The following is a 13,436-nucleotide window of genomic DNA, read 5'->3' as shown; positions in this document are numbered from 1 at the left end:
AGATGTCCCAAGTTGAACTCCAGCTGACTACATAGCTAAATAGTTGCAGCATAACCACATATAAGAACAAAGTTGTCTTTAAAGTATTCTCTTGATTTAATTGGTACAAGACCCACCAGAAACTTCACTCATATACTTTGCCGTTGAAAAACTCTCAAAATATTCTCAGTACTGGCAATTTCTGCAGGTATTTCAGATGCTTATTTGAAAAGTTACTACCCTTCTTAACAATGACTGGCTCTCCTAGGCCCACTATGGAAAGGGAAAAAGAAAGCTGCAAGAGCAACCAGTGCTCTGATCTCAGGTATTTTTGCCAAAAGCAATTTTGTACTCGAATCCACATATAGCATGAACAAAATGAAAAGGGTTATATTTTCCTTTTCCTGTACTATAGCTGAATTTCTGTTCTACCACTCAGGTAAAATGACAAAACTTTTGCTACCAGAGGAAAAACACAGTGTCAAGACCTAAATCTGTGTACCTGTGACTCCAGTGCTCTGGTACTAATCAGCTTCTCAACCTACAAGCCAGAGCATGGCTGCAAGGCAGGGAAACTGAGGCAAAAGCAGATGCAATATAGCAGATCTATATGAACATATGAGCTACACTTCTGTGATCCTTGCTGTTGAAAACACCCAGACACATCATGGAATCCCAAGTTTTGGAAAGCAGGATAAAAAACCCAACCATAAACTGCCACACCACGAAAACAATAAACCACAAAGAGAGGGATTTACAAAAGAACCTAGGGGTTCAGGCAACTAGTTTTCAATGAAAATTGCAAAGGTTTACTATCTCCTCATTAGGCCCAAAAATTCCATTTTAGCAAGCTATAAAAAGGTTAAGTTTTAAATTGAAAGGTTTGCACAAAAGAAAACATCATAGTAGTTTCAATGGTTTTGATTGTCTCTTTGGGTTTGTTTATTCAAAAAAAGAAAAGGTGTCCTAACATCAAAGAAGATTAAGTAAGACCAAGGTCATTTCTGCAAACACCAAGTCACAGGCTCAGCTTAAAATAAATGTTAATAAAATTAATCATCTCACATTGACTTAACTAAGGATAATGTACAGTCATCTCATAATTTCACAGAACCTTTCAAAATAACTCACTTTTCAAAAAGCTAAGGTTTTGCTTGTGTTGCAAATGCACATTGACACCAAGAAAACACTAGGGACAAAAAAAGATTATGTACATCACTAGATGACTGCAGGATCTTGTATGCCTTGAGTGTTATGAACCAAAGAAAAATCCATAAATTGCCAAACGTCACTTATAAAATTAGCTCTAACTATTCAAAGAGATTTTAGTTTTCAGAACATCAGATTTCACTAGTTTTGGAAAGGAGAAAAAAATATTTGTTTCATAAAATCTTTCATTAAAATCTTCTTATTCTTCTAAGATAGAGCCCCTACAGGTAGTTTGTATTTTCTGTGCACAGTCATCACTGAGCATGAAGGAAGCCTGCAAGTAAAAAATGGAAGCAGTTATTTAGTAAAAAGCATGGCATCATGTTATATCATTTGAGAATGTGGACTATCATTGTGGGCTGCTGGGACTAAAATACGTACCATTCAACTGTTAAAAAACTATTTTCAGGATTATAGCATGATGTGAAATGAGAGAATGCAATAATACAGAAATGAACCTATACATTTAGGGCCTGAAACACATCGCAGTTTCACACCCTGAAATATGCAAAACTTCACAATTAAAACAAGATTAATGGCCTGTAAGCCCCAAGACACAATCTCAAAAACTAAGGTGGCAGTAGGCTGATTATGATGAGATCCTTTGAGTTGAATTTCTAAAAATCTTGCTTAATTAAAGAACACAGTTTCAATGAAGAATGGTCTACCTATACACAGAAAACTTCTCATACATGATCATTTTGAAACAGGAAAGACAGTAAATATGCACTATAGATGAGACTTTCTACAAAATACACAAGGAAATGCGTGTTATCTTCCCTTTCTGTCACTTCTCGTCAGTGGCCTGGGATTATATTTTACTGCCTTTGATGGCTTGTTTCTCTAACTACTCAGTCTCCTTGGTTCCATAAATTAAGAACAACTAACAACAACAAAAAAAAAAAGAGCAAAAACACCCAACCAAATCGAAACAACCACAATGTTGTTCACCTAATGCTTTACATTTTAGAACAGTCCTCTGCAGTGATCTTCATTTGGATTTTTGTGCTCTGTGACAGAGATTGCAGCCAAGTAATCTATCAATGGAGGAATCAAAGGATATCACTTGTTACACCACTGCTCATTTTAAAACACATATAGTGTCACAGTGATGTAAGAACAACATGGTGCATACAATGTAAACATTGGTCTGCGAACCTCTGGACTCAGGCACTGTCTTTGCTACACATTTTCTCCTCAACCTTTATCTAAAGAGTTAGTTTATTCATATTTCTTGTGAATAAGGAGCTACTATTTCTTCCTTTTATAACAGTAATGCTTTACAATTATATATACCATAAGTTTTTATGTCAGTATTCCAGAAACTAGGCTTAAAAAAAATACCTAAAATAGGATACATCTCCACAGAGTTTTGCAGGGATATGTGAGCTCGCTCTGCCCACGCTTGGAGATGACTGGCCACAAACCCACTCTAATCCAGTTTAGCTATGGTTAGCACTTACGTAAACTACATGACTTCCAGTTTAGAGCAACCTCACATCTGCCTGCAAAAAGCATGTCGACGTACACATGGTTTTTCTGTAAACTACCTCTTATAAAAAGGAACCCCAGAAGCATCACCACTCAACAGTTGTCCCCTGTCTCTCCCAAGAGGGTATCACTCAGTAGTGGCATGTGACCCAGCAGCATTATATTATATAACTGACTAGATGAGCTCCTGGTTGTCTCTTGTGCAGAGTCACATGCATTTGCAAATTAGCATGATGTCTTCAACAGGTGGCCCTGGAAGGTTTCCCTGCTGTGTGTCTGCATATCTATGAAGCATCCAATCTCTGCAGGATCTGAGCACAGAATACAAGATGTCCAACAACTATTTTAACTGCATTATTATACTTGCCACTAAAATTACACTTGAAAGATTACTAATTTACTGTGCAGATGAAAGAAGTACCTAAATATGTATTTATTCTTTTGTATAAAAGGAAGGGGACTGGCATTCCAGATCTGATAAGCTCTGTACTCATACTTTCAAGCAGATAAGGACCACAAGACATACACCACGCTGCTTGGAAGGCTGAAGGGAGAGGAGGAGCTCCAGTTATAACTCATGGGTTAGAGATAGCAAAAGCCTCCTCAGTGGCCTGGGGTAGGCTGGTAAGCGCTCCCGGCTCCTTGCTCCCACATCAAGGGACTTGGATTTCCCAGCAGTTCCTGCACCAGCCCACTGCCACTCACATGATGTAGCTATGACAGAAAAAAAATACTTCTGAACTGCTTGTGAGCTACATGCTGTTTTAATAACTACAGGCTGGGTCATTCATACTCAACATGATTGAATTAAAGAAAAGAGAGAAAGTTTCAAAATGGGCATGTTTCTGTAGCACTTACATATCCAGATGCACACACTGAAAGCACTGCAAGGCAAATTAAGCTTAGAATGAGAAGTTACAACATTACAAGCCCCAGGAAGCGTGACTGGTGTTCCAGATACCAGAAACCCTTCCAATATGTGGTTTTACAGCAAATATAAACTGCACTTGGAAAGTTACTTTCTACACCTAGAGAAGCAGCAGTGTGCATGGGACACGGCTTGGAAACGGCATCCAGGGTCACCCTTCAGATACTCACATTTGTCACACAACCACTGAAATCAACTACACCAGGACAAATATGGCAGCTCTGGCACTGACCTGCATTATAATACTTGGCAATTCTTTTCTTTTCTCTCTCTCTGTGCCCCAACTGTACTTTTAAATAGCTTTGGAATGATAGCTTTTTAATCTCTTCCTATGAATGTACAGGGACTTGCAACTCTAACAGGGTCTCAGGATGCTACTGTAAAATAATCTCGCAAGGATTCTCTGGATACAACTTTAACACAAAATAATAATTTAATACATAATAGTATCATTATGTAATAATTACATTATGCAAGAAGAACAACACACATAACAAGAGCTGTTAGTCTACCACAGTGATGTATTTTTTCTTGACAAATGGTGTTAAAATTATATTAGCAGTTTTTGGCTCCCTTTATCTTTTGAATATGTAACGTGTCGAGTTCCATGCTCTTTCATGTTCAGATCAGTGTTTAAAGTAATATTACTGAAGAACTGTCTTTGTTTAAAAAATGATACATTCATTCAGCTCAGTCATATGACCCAAAAGGACAGTATAAAAAGTATATGTTATACAAACTGTAATTTAGCACATCACTACATCTCTTTAATAAGCCTCATGATCTCCAGATTGAACTAAACTGAAATTCAATTGCACGAAAGAATGGAATCACTTTGATTCTTTATGCAAATCAACTATTTACCTTTACAGGTACATTTTCATTTTATCCCAATTTTTCTAATATATTATCTATGGGTTGTTTTTTTTTAATATTTTATCTACAATTGCTGACCTCCTCTGAGCAAATTAACAGTCTTTTTGGAAAGAAAAATAAAAACAAATTTGATTACTGTAGTTTCCTTACTACAAAGCATCAAAAATTATATAGAGCTATAAACAGTTAAATTACATGGAAGACTTTGAGTTATTGGGCATCACTGCTTAAAGCCTGAAGCTGTTGCACACAGAATGTGGAAAGGGTTTAGGACAAACCTTCAGCAGATTCTTTCACTGGGCTTTGACTTGAACACCCACAAAGTTGTACTTGTGCTACGTTTACCAGACACAAACTCCTTGGTACAATTTTTGATAGTGTAACACCTACATATGCATAGACAAGGCTTGAAATAGTAACAAGAAACCTCTTAAACGGAAACTAAAGTCCTCAAAGCAAAGACATATATAGAGAGTAGGTAGGGAAGTGATAATTGTGAAAGCCTAGTTTTGCCATTATTTCTAAGAGCTACAAATGGATAGATGGCTGATATTCTAGAGATATCAATAATAAAACTAGTGCATGGGAACACATTGCCATATTTAAAATTCTGGCCGAAATATAACAGAGTGCTTGAAATTGTAAAGTTCCTGAAAACTGGAGATTCAACCTGTCACAGCTGCTTTGCACTTACACAACATAAAAATTAGAGATTGGTGGTTTTTATTAAGGAAGAAAAAAAAAAAAAGAAACAAACAGAGATAAGAAGAAAATGAAAAATGCAACCATGTACCCTTACCTTCAGAATTTAATGCAAGCAGGTTGGGAGCCAAATGGCCAGGAGCTAAGTCAGCCACGCACAAACTCACCTTTTTTTTTTTTTCTTAACAAAGCTGTTTTATAGTATTACAATATAAGTGTGCCATTTGATCCCACTGAAACTACTATCAAACCAGAAAAAAAAATTAAAATATTGGGGTTCTCTATTGCACATACCATGTTACTGAAGCGCAGATTTTCAAAGCTAGTTAAGTAGGACATAAAAATCAATTAAAAGGCCATAAGAAAATTTGCCTTCGGGTCTACTTCCCTGGATTCCCTGAGGGACAAAACTTCCTTATTACATATCTTGGTGTGCTGCTTTTTATTTTCCCTGTAACATAATGATCATGGCTTAAGTCTTCTTATTTTTCTTATACTGAAAAAACAACAGCCTGTTATACTTACTTCTGCTCTCACCTCTGATTTTTTAAATTAATTCCTCCTGACATGATAACTAAAGAGAAGGAGGTCCAGGTGCTCTCATTTTAATTTCACTTTAGAAGAATAATAAATAAATAAAACTCCTTTCTTCAATGATCTGTTCAGTCAGTTAGAATCTCATCTTATGTATGTAGCCTCTGCCAGAAAGTATACTACCCCAGTATATGGTGCAGTGCTAACAGCAAGGACATGGCTTTGTATTCTGCCCAAAGGACCATTCCATTTGTTATTATATACAGTAACCAGTCTTGAAGACAATTAACTCTCACCTGTTGGACAAATAAATCACCTTAAAAAAAATAAAAAAAAAAAATAAAATAAAATAACAATGTTATTCCTTGTTATCTCACCAAGCCCTCAAAATAAAAACCTCTCTGCCTCCCTTCCATCTCTCTTAAAGCTTGACTATTTCATTAGTTATAAAGCAAGTTAAAAAAAAATAATGTTCTATTACAGAAAGAGTACATCCTGAAACAGACATTTGCCTTCAATAGTAAGGCTATCAGTTTGCTAAGAATTCAAGCTTTGGATACTTGTCCAGGTGAAGCCTGGACAAAATCTGAAGATTTTGCTTTCTTCTTTTTTCTGCAATGTTCACCTCTGCAAGATAGTTTGAAATCAGAGCTAAAATATGTTTGCCATCACATAAATTATTACAATACCTAACTTCAGTTTATGGGAAGTCCAGCCATGGGTATTAACAGTCAAGCAGGTTACTTTCCATCAATCCACTAAGATCAGCCTTATGTTCACAGCCTAGATTTTGTCCTGTGCATAGAGATCACATGTAAGAAAACTTCCCATCTTGAGGTGCCCTGCACTTTAGGAGAGACTGTCCTACACTAGAAATTGAAAGGCAAGTTTGGGGGAAGGGTTCTATTTTTCCTGTGATTAAAATGACTCCTAGCCTCTCTAGGCAGTCCTATAAAATCATATCTGCAGGCCCTTACTAGCACTGCTCAACATCTCTTAGCCTCAGGCTATCTGCACCTGCCCTCAGCACAATGCTGACAGGCAGCAAAGAAAACCTCATGACTAGAGAGGTGGCTACTGGGTGTTTTCCATATATTTTTAAAATGTAAATGAAATACTAATCTTAAAAGTAAAATAAAATTTTAAAAATCACACACTGAAAAAGTTGACATTAATCTGGGTAGCAAACCTAAATGTTTTACAAAATTAACTCATCAGCTTAATATATCTCATTACAAGATCTTATCACTGATTTAACTAAACAAAAGCAAACAGATGAAGAAAGAAAAATATACAGGGAATAACTTCTATTTCTTTAAAAAGAAAATTCTTATGAGGTGCTTCAAATGTCTCTGATTTGTGCTAAATGAAGCAGCTATTGCTGTGGAATTTTAGGGTGTTGTTCTCTCCATTCTCTTTTAACAAACACCAGAGTGAACATTACAGAAACATCCATCAGAAATCAGTAGAGCACAAGTTATAACTACTCCCCAGCAACTATGAAGTATGTAGGTTGTTGGATTTTTTTTTTTTGGTAAAATTTTCTGATTCCTCTATTTTACTTCAACTAGACATACTTTGTTAGTTTGAGCACCTCATTTTTCCAGGTGACCCTGCCCTCTTTTTCTGGCATGTGCACTCTTTGGAATCTAGTAACAAAGTTAGTTACTTATGTATACATAAACTTATAATAAAAATCTCTGGGAAATTAGGAAAAAAATAAAAGTTTAAAATCTTAACTAATACCACTCTCAAGAAACAAAACCACGTTAATAGATCACCCGTCTCACCTGACAATTAAGTTTTTAATCCTTATTTTTCTCTTTCTTCATTTAAGAAATTAAAATGTTACTCATAATTCAAATTATCACATTTATCATTTCACTTATTTTATTCCTAACTGGTCCTTGCTTCTAAATAACTTAACCCTTTGCTTTCTTTCCAAGCGCATTAGGGTGACACTGCAGGTGGCAGATCCCATCATTCTCAGTGCTGTGTAAATTGCCATAAAGGCTCTCAAAAGTGCAGAGTTGTAAAAGGATGAACATTTTGAAAGTATCTACAGACACACAGCTCTGTGTGAATAAATATGGTCCCTTAACTAAATATATGAAATGGGGAATGCCCTGATCTCCCAGGAGGACATGGCTGATTTCAGAGCTCTGGGTTTAATGCAGCCTTACTTGATTCATTGCAGAGCAATCATGATTTTAATGGATCCAGGAGTTTGCTCTTTATTTTGTCACCCCTATAAGGTAATCAACCTCTTAGAAATTTTCAGAATTTTGCTGAATTATCAATACCTGATAATTCACTATTAAGTCAGACACTTCTATTATTCATCACATCATAATATATTGTGCACCTATACATATATATATATGATTTCCAGATGAAATTTTGAAGTACCTTACAAGAAAATAGATATTTAAGAATAGCACAGATGGATATTTTTCTCAATACAGAGTGCCAACCTGAAAGTTTGTGGAACTTTCAAACCATAATTTGAGGATCTAGGAGGGAGATCAACCAAGACATTTCTCATACCTGTATTTTATGACACCCTGTATTTGAGTCATTTGTGTAATTAAGCAACATCTTAATAGCAAGTCACCTTCTTGAAAATCAGCTAATTAGATTCTACTCAGAGACAGCAGAATGCCAGTCTAAGCTACATAATGCCCTGCAAAAATCAGTAAAAAATACTATTAAAACAGTTTAAAAGTTTAAGTATAAAAAAATACATTCACTCAGAAGTCAGAGGAATCCTCTCTGTAAGCATGCTGACTCTGATTTTAAGGTGAACTCATCACAAGTTGCTTAAATGCATGTACAAAAATTAAGAGATTATTGTCTTTAAAAAATTTACAAAGTGGCTCAATGCCATCAAGAGAGTCTCCCATCAATCATATATGATACTTTTCTTGATACCTCTCCCTGCCTGGAGAAGCAGCTGTGCTCTACAGCAAGCCCCAACAATCTTTAAAACCTGACTTCTGCAGACAAAATAAGAGGATCTAAAAACATAACCAGTTAGGTCCTTCTGGTTTTCTTTGCAGTTATATGGCAACATAAGAAGGATTCTCCCATTTTATAAAGCTCCGGTTTCACAGCATTTCACAATTGCACGAGTCCAATCCTACAGAAACCAAAGAACTTGCATATCAGTGATGGCTATACTTGGCCTCATCATCCCAACTATGCCTTATCGAAGATGTATTTCAAGAAGCTGACCCTGTAATCACACTACAGCCAATGGTTAAACTTTTAGTGATTTCAGTGAAAATAACCAGTAGAGTTTCAGACAAGAGTAATACTATTCTCGTGCAAAAACTGGAAGGACATACTAAAATCTCCAGGTTCGCTAACATCACTAGAATTTAGCAAACATATCATACAGGTGCAAGAAAAAAAAATCATACACAGAACAGTATCCATTGTGATTTGAATCCATTCAAGACCTTTGTGATTACAGCACACAAATTTCTGCTACGCTGTAATTAGGGCAGGCTGAAAGGTATTAAAATGAAAAGTCATATTTTAACATTGCAGAAGTAAATCAATCAACACTTCAAATTTGTATGGACTTACTTGATGAAATCAACCAACATTCCAGGAGCTAGAAAATGTGCTGTGTGACCTACTATTTGTTTAGTTCCCCTACTCTGTAAATATGGCCTGTCCAAATTCCTCTGATGGGAAAATCTTCTAAAAAAACAGACCACTGCTGAGCCATTTCAGACTACATGTGGAAAATAAATATCATTGTTATACACCTGAATTCTAAATGTGCAGTATATTCATACCATAGGAGAGTTACATGTTAACAGCATACTGTGAAAACTGAGCATGCTGGGAAAAAATCAATGTGCTCAAACAAAAACAGTATTCTTCCTAATATATAGTTTTTCCACCTTGGAAACAGAATTTGGCACTCTTTCTATTAGGTTCAAGTATTCTCAGTTTCAGATACTCCTACAGAGAAGCAAAGAAAGTTTTATTCAGCTATATACAAAGAAATATAAGGTTCTTTCTGTTTGTGTGTGTGTCTGAAAATAACTCATTCACTCTGTTAAAAAGTATGCTGCTAGAGAGGTTGGTAATTAAGACTTTGGAGTTTGCCATCCATTAAAACTTGGTGATCCCACCCAAAGCGCTTCATCATCAGAACCATCTGGTGTTCTTTCTGCACAATTACCAAAATACAGAACATATTTTGACTTGGCACTTGTATTTGGTAGACACTTTAGTCATTTTATAAGCAACAAGAAAGCATCGTGCCAAAGCATGGCCCCACGAGGAAATTTCAACACACCAGAATTTGACTTCTATCCTAGGGAGTCCTACCAGAACAGAAAGAAGGAACACCTTCACCTTCAGCTAATGTCCTCAGCTTCACATACAACATACCTCTTACCCATTTAATTATTGTATGCTTCCCCTACATGTTGATGATTCAGAGCATTATCTAAGAGAAAAGGGGTAAAGTGAATTGCCTCTAGTTTGAGATTCAGTTTCTTTAGGATGTCTGCGTCTGAAATCAAACTGATGATCCACCATAAAATAAACTATTAGAAGTAAAAGGTAACAAAGCCGTATTCTGAAGAATAATATCAGGAATCTTCTGCAGCAGACTCTACCACCACTTTTTTTTTTCAGTGCCTGCACATACAGTAACAATATGAGATCAGCTCTAAATGTAGGAAAGTTCGAAAAACAAAGGCAGAAACAGGAACATGGACTACTCTTAAGTGATACTAGGTTTCTTTTTGGCTCATGGTTTTCAAGATATACATAAAAGAAACCAAGATGAGAGCATTGAACATACATCCAATAGCATTAATAAGTCTCTCTTGCATATTGCCTTTACTTCACTTATTTTACTAATTTCTGTCATTAAAATCTGTGGCAAGAGGTGAAAATTTCTATGCAGCAATGATGTCATTTTCAGCTGTTTCAGGATAGTTTGGATAGGATGAAAAAAATCTAAGCTCAAAGTGCTGACCAATAATTCTTAAATCTAGACATTTTGGTTATTCTGGGGAATAACAAAATAATCTGAGGATAGATCTACATTTAATGTCCCTCACCTACAAACATTCCATATTCAAGGACACAAAAATTATGCAAACCTATTGGAACATACACTTTATGAATTTACTTTCTATAGTATCCTAGGTGGAAGAAATTGTTTCTCTCAAAGACTTCTGCACATTAAGCATACACAGTATTAGCCTGGTTGGTGTAAAAATGGGTCAACTGCTCTGAAATTAGTGAAAATATATGAAAAAAAGCAACTGGCAAATATTTTTTAAAAAAATAAATACTGTAGTAGAGAAAATATATTCCAAACAACAACTACAACTTCCACAGCAAACAAGTAAACTGATGAGCTCTATATGCCATGGAAACCTTTGAAGTACCATAATAATACATAAAGCACAATACACAGGTTTTCCTTTCAAATTATCTTATCAGGATATGGATTTTCACCCATCAAAATTCTCCAAGCTATAAATCATACTGATACAGTGAAAGAATAACAAATTAGATAATTGTAGACATGGAGAACTGAACAAATTTTTAACAAAATATTAGCAATAAAGGTATATCAGAAATTTGGATGCAAATTAAACAGGCTATTATTACAAGTAGTTTTGCAAGGTTAGTCCCTCAACAAAACAACATTCTGAAGAAAGAAGCCTAATTAAATTATTATAGTAAGATGCAAAAAAGAGATGGAAAAAAATATGTAATCACACAAAAATGTATCTGTAATAGTAAAAGGTGGTGGAACTACTGCAAATAAGTTAGAAACAGTCAATTTGAGGAAGAGATCTATGAGCGCATATGGCAATCTGAGGAATCACAGATGTGTCCATCCATATTAAACAAGCCATCAGGCAGACAAAATGTAATATATGAGCAAGTAAATAAACATTTGACTGTAGAGAGTATCACTCTCATTGAGGGACACTCCAAAGAGTACATATCTCATCTGCTGGCAAAAACGAACTGTGCATTACATCCTTATTTTTAAACAGATTTCCCAACATCAGAGATCTAAAAAAACAAATATGGTTTATTTATTTCCTGCAGGTTTTTTCCCCTCTAGTTTTTGGGTTTTTTTAGTTTTGTAGTTTAGTTTGGAAAAGAGGAAGCTGAGACGAGACTGCGTTGCCTTCTACAGTGACCTAAAAGCAGGTTGTGGGGAGGTGGGTGTTGGCCTCTTCTGCCAAGTGAATAATGACAGGACCAGAGGAAATGGCCTGAAGTTGTGACAGGGAAGGTTTATATTGGGTATTAAGAAGAATTTCTTTACTGAAGGAGCGATCAGGCCACTGGAACAGCCTGCCCAGGGAGGTGGTGGAGTCACCATCCTTGGAGGTATTCAAGAAACGTGCAGATGAGGAACTTCAAGGCATGTTCTAGTGGCTGAGATTGTAGGTTGTGTGTTGTGGGGGTTTTTTGTTTGTTTTCTTGGTGTTTGGTTTTTTGTTTTGTTTGTTTGTTGTGGGTTTTTTTATGGTTGGACTTGGTGATTTCAGAGGTCCTCTCAAACCATGACTATTCCATGATTCTGTGATCATGGTTAACAACGTTGCAGCAAGTAGCAAATTGCTATCAAGTCATATTCTCATATTTTTTGAAGCATCAGCATGACTTCCTGAAGTCTCTACCAACAAGTGAAAAGAATGAAAGTATTTGCTTTCAGAAAGGATAATCACATTACTGTCCTCTTACTAAAGCATTATGGAGTGTCTTTGTTATTTCAACTACTGCCATCACAGTGACACATCACAACCACAATGTGATAACAATACACCATCCCCCAATGGAACAATCAAATCAAAAAGCATAAAAATTATAAATAAATTTTTTAAATTGCACTTTAGAATCTTGAGCAACTACTATAACAGCAGAAAAACTTTCACAGGGAAAGATGTTGGTGCTTCCAGGTCACTGGAATTAATATTTTGGTTTAGATTTCACAGAATCTAGAATAGGCCAAACACAATGGCACTGATTCAGTAGTGTGTTACTTCAGTTTTATTGCATTTTAACTTCACAGAAACACTCATTTGCTAGGAGACAAAGCAATTAAGTCTATTATCTACATTATAAAAGAGATATCCTAACATCCCTCACTTTAAAAAAAATCCATATAAGTTCTTGCTTTACATTTTCTAATAAACCTGGCAGTTTACCATTTATAAAAGTGATATATTCTGACATTTTTGAGGCAAAGTCTGTACAAGTAATGACATGAGATAGTAGTAGACGAATTCCTCAAACACGTTAAGACTGAGTTGCCAGCTCTGAAAAAGAGGCAAGTTGTGCAAAGAATATGAGCTAGTCATGAGCCTAGCAAATGGGTTTTTTTACAACTGTACTCTGATTAAAGGGAAGATTGTCAATATAGACAGAGCAAGATATACCATCCGGCCCTATTCTTACCTACCAAAATGGTGACCAGACACAGTAGAGATTCCCCAAGTCCTCCCCATGCACAAATATATGCACTTCTATATGTGCTGGGCTTCACAGTTCTGAATCAGAATCCAGGATCAGTCTAGAAATAACTGCAGGGGTTTTTTTCACAGAAATGTAATTTTTTTTGTTATTCCTTGCTATAGTTACATGTCTTGTGATGTCATTCTTGTCACATTCTAAAAATCTGCATCACTTTTGCTACAGGATGAGTTAATCTCATCCT

Source organism: Chaetura pelagica, unplaced genomic scaffold (genome assembly GCF_000747805.2).
Source record: "Chaetura pelagica isolate M959 unplaced genomic scaffold, ChaPel_1.0 scaffold94, whole genome shotgun sequence".
NCBI classification, from domain to species: domain Eukaryota; kingdom Metazoa; phylum Chordata; class Aves; order Apodiformes; family Apodidae; genus Chaetura; species Chaetura pelagica.
This window is presented reverse-complemented; position numbering follows the sequence as displayed.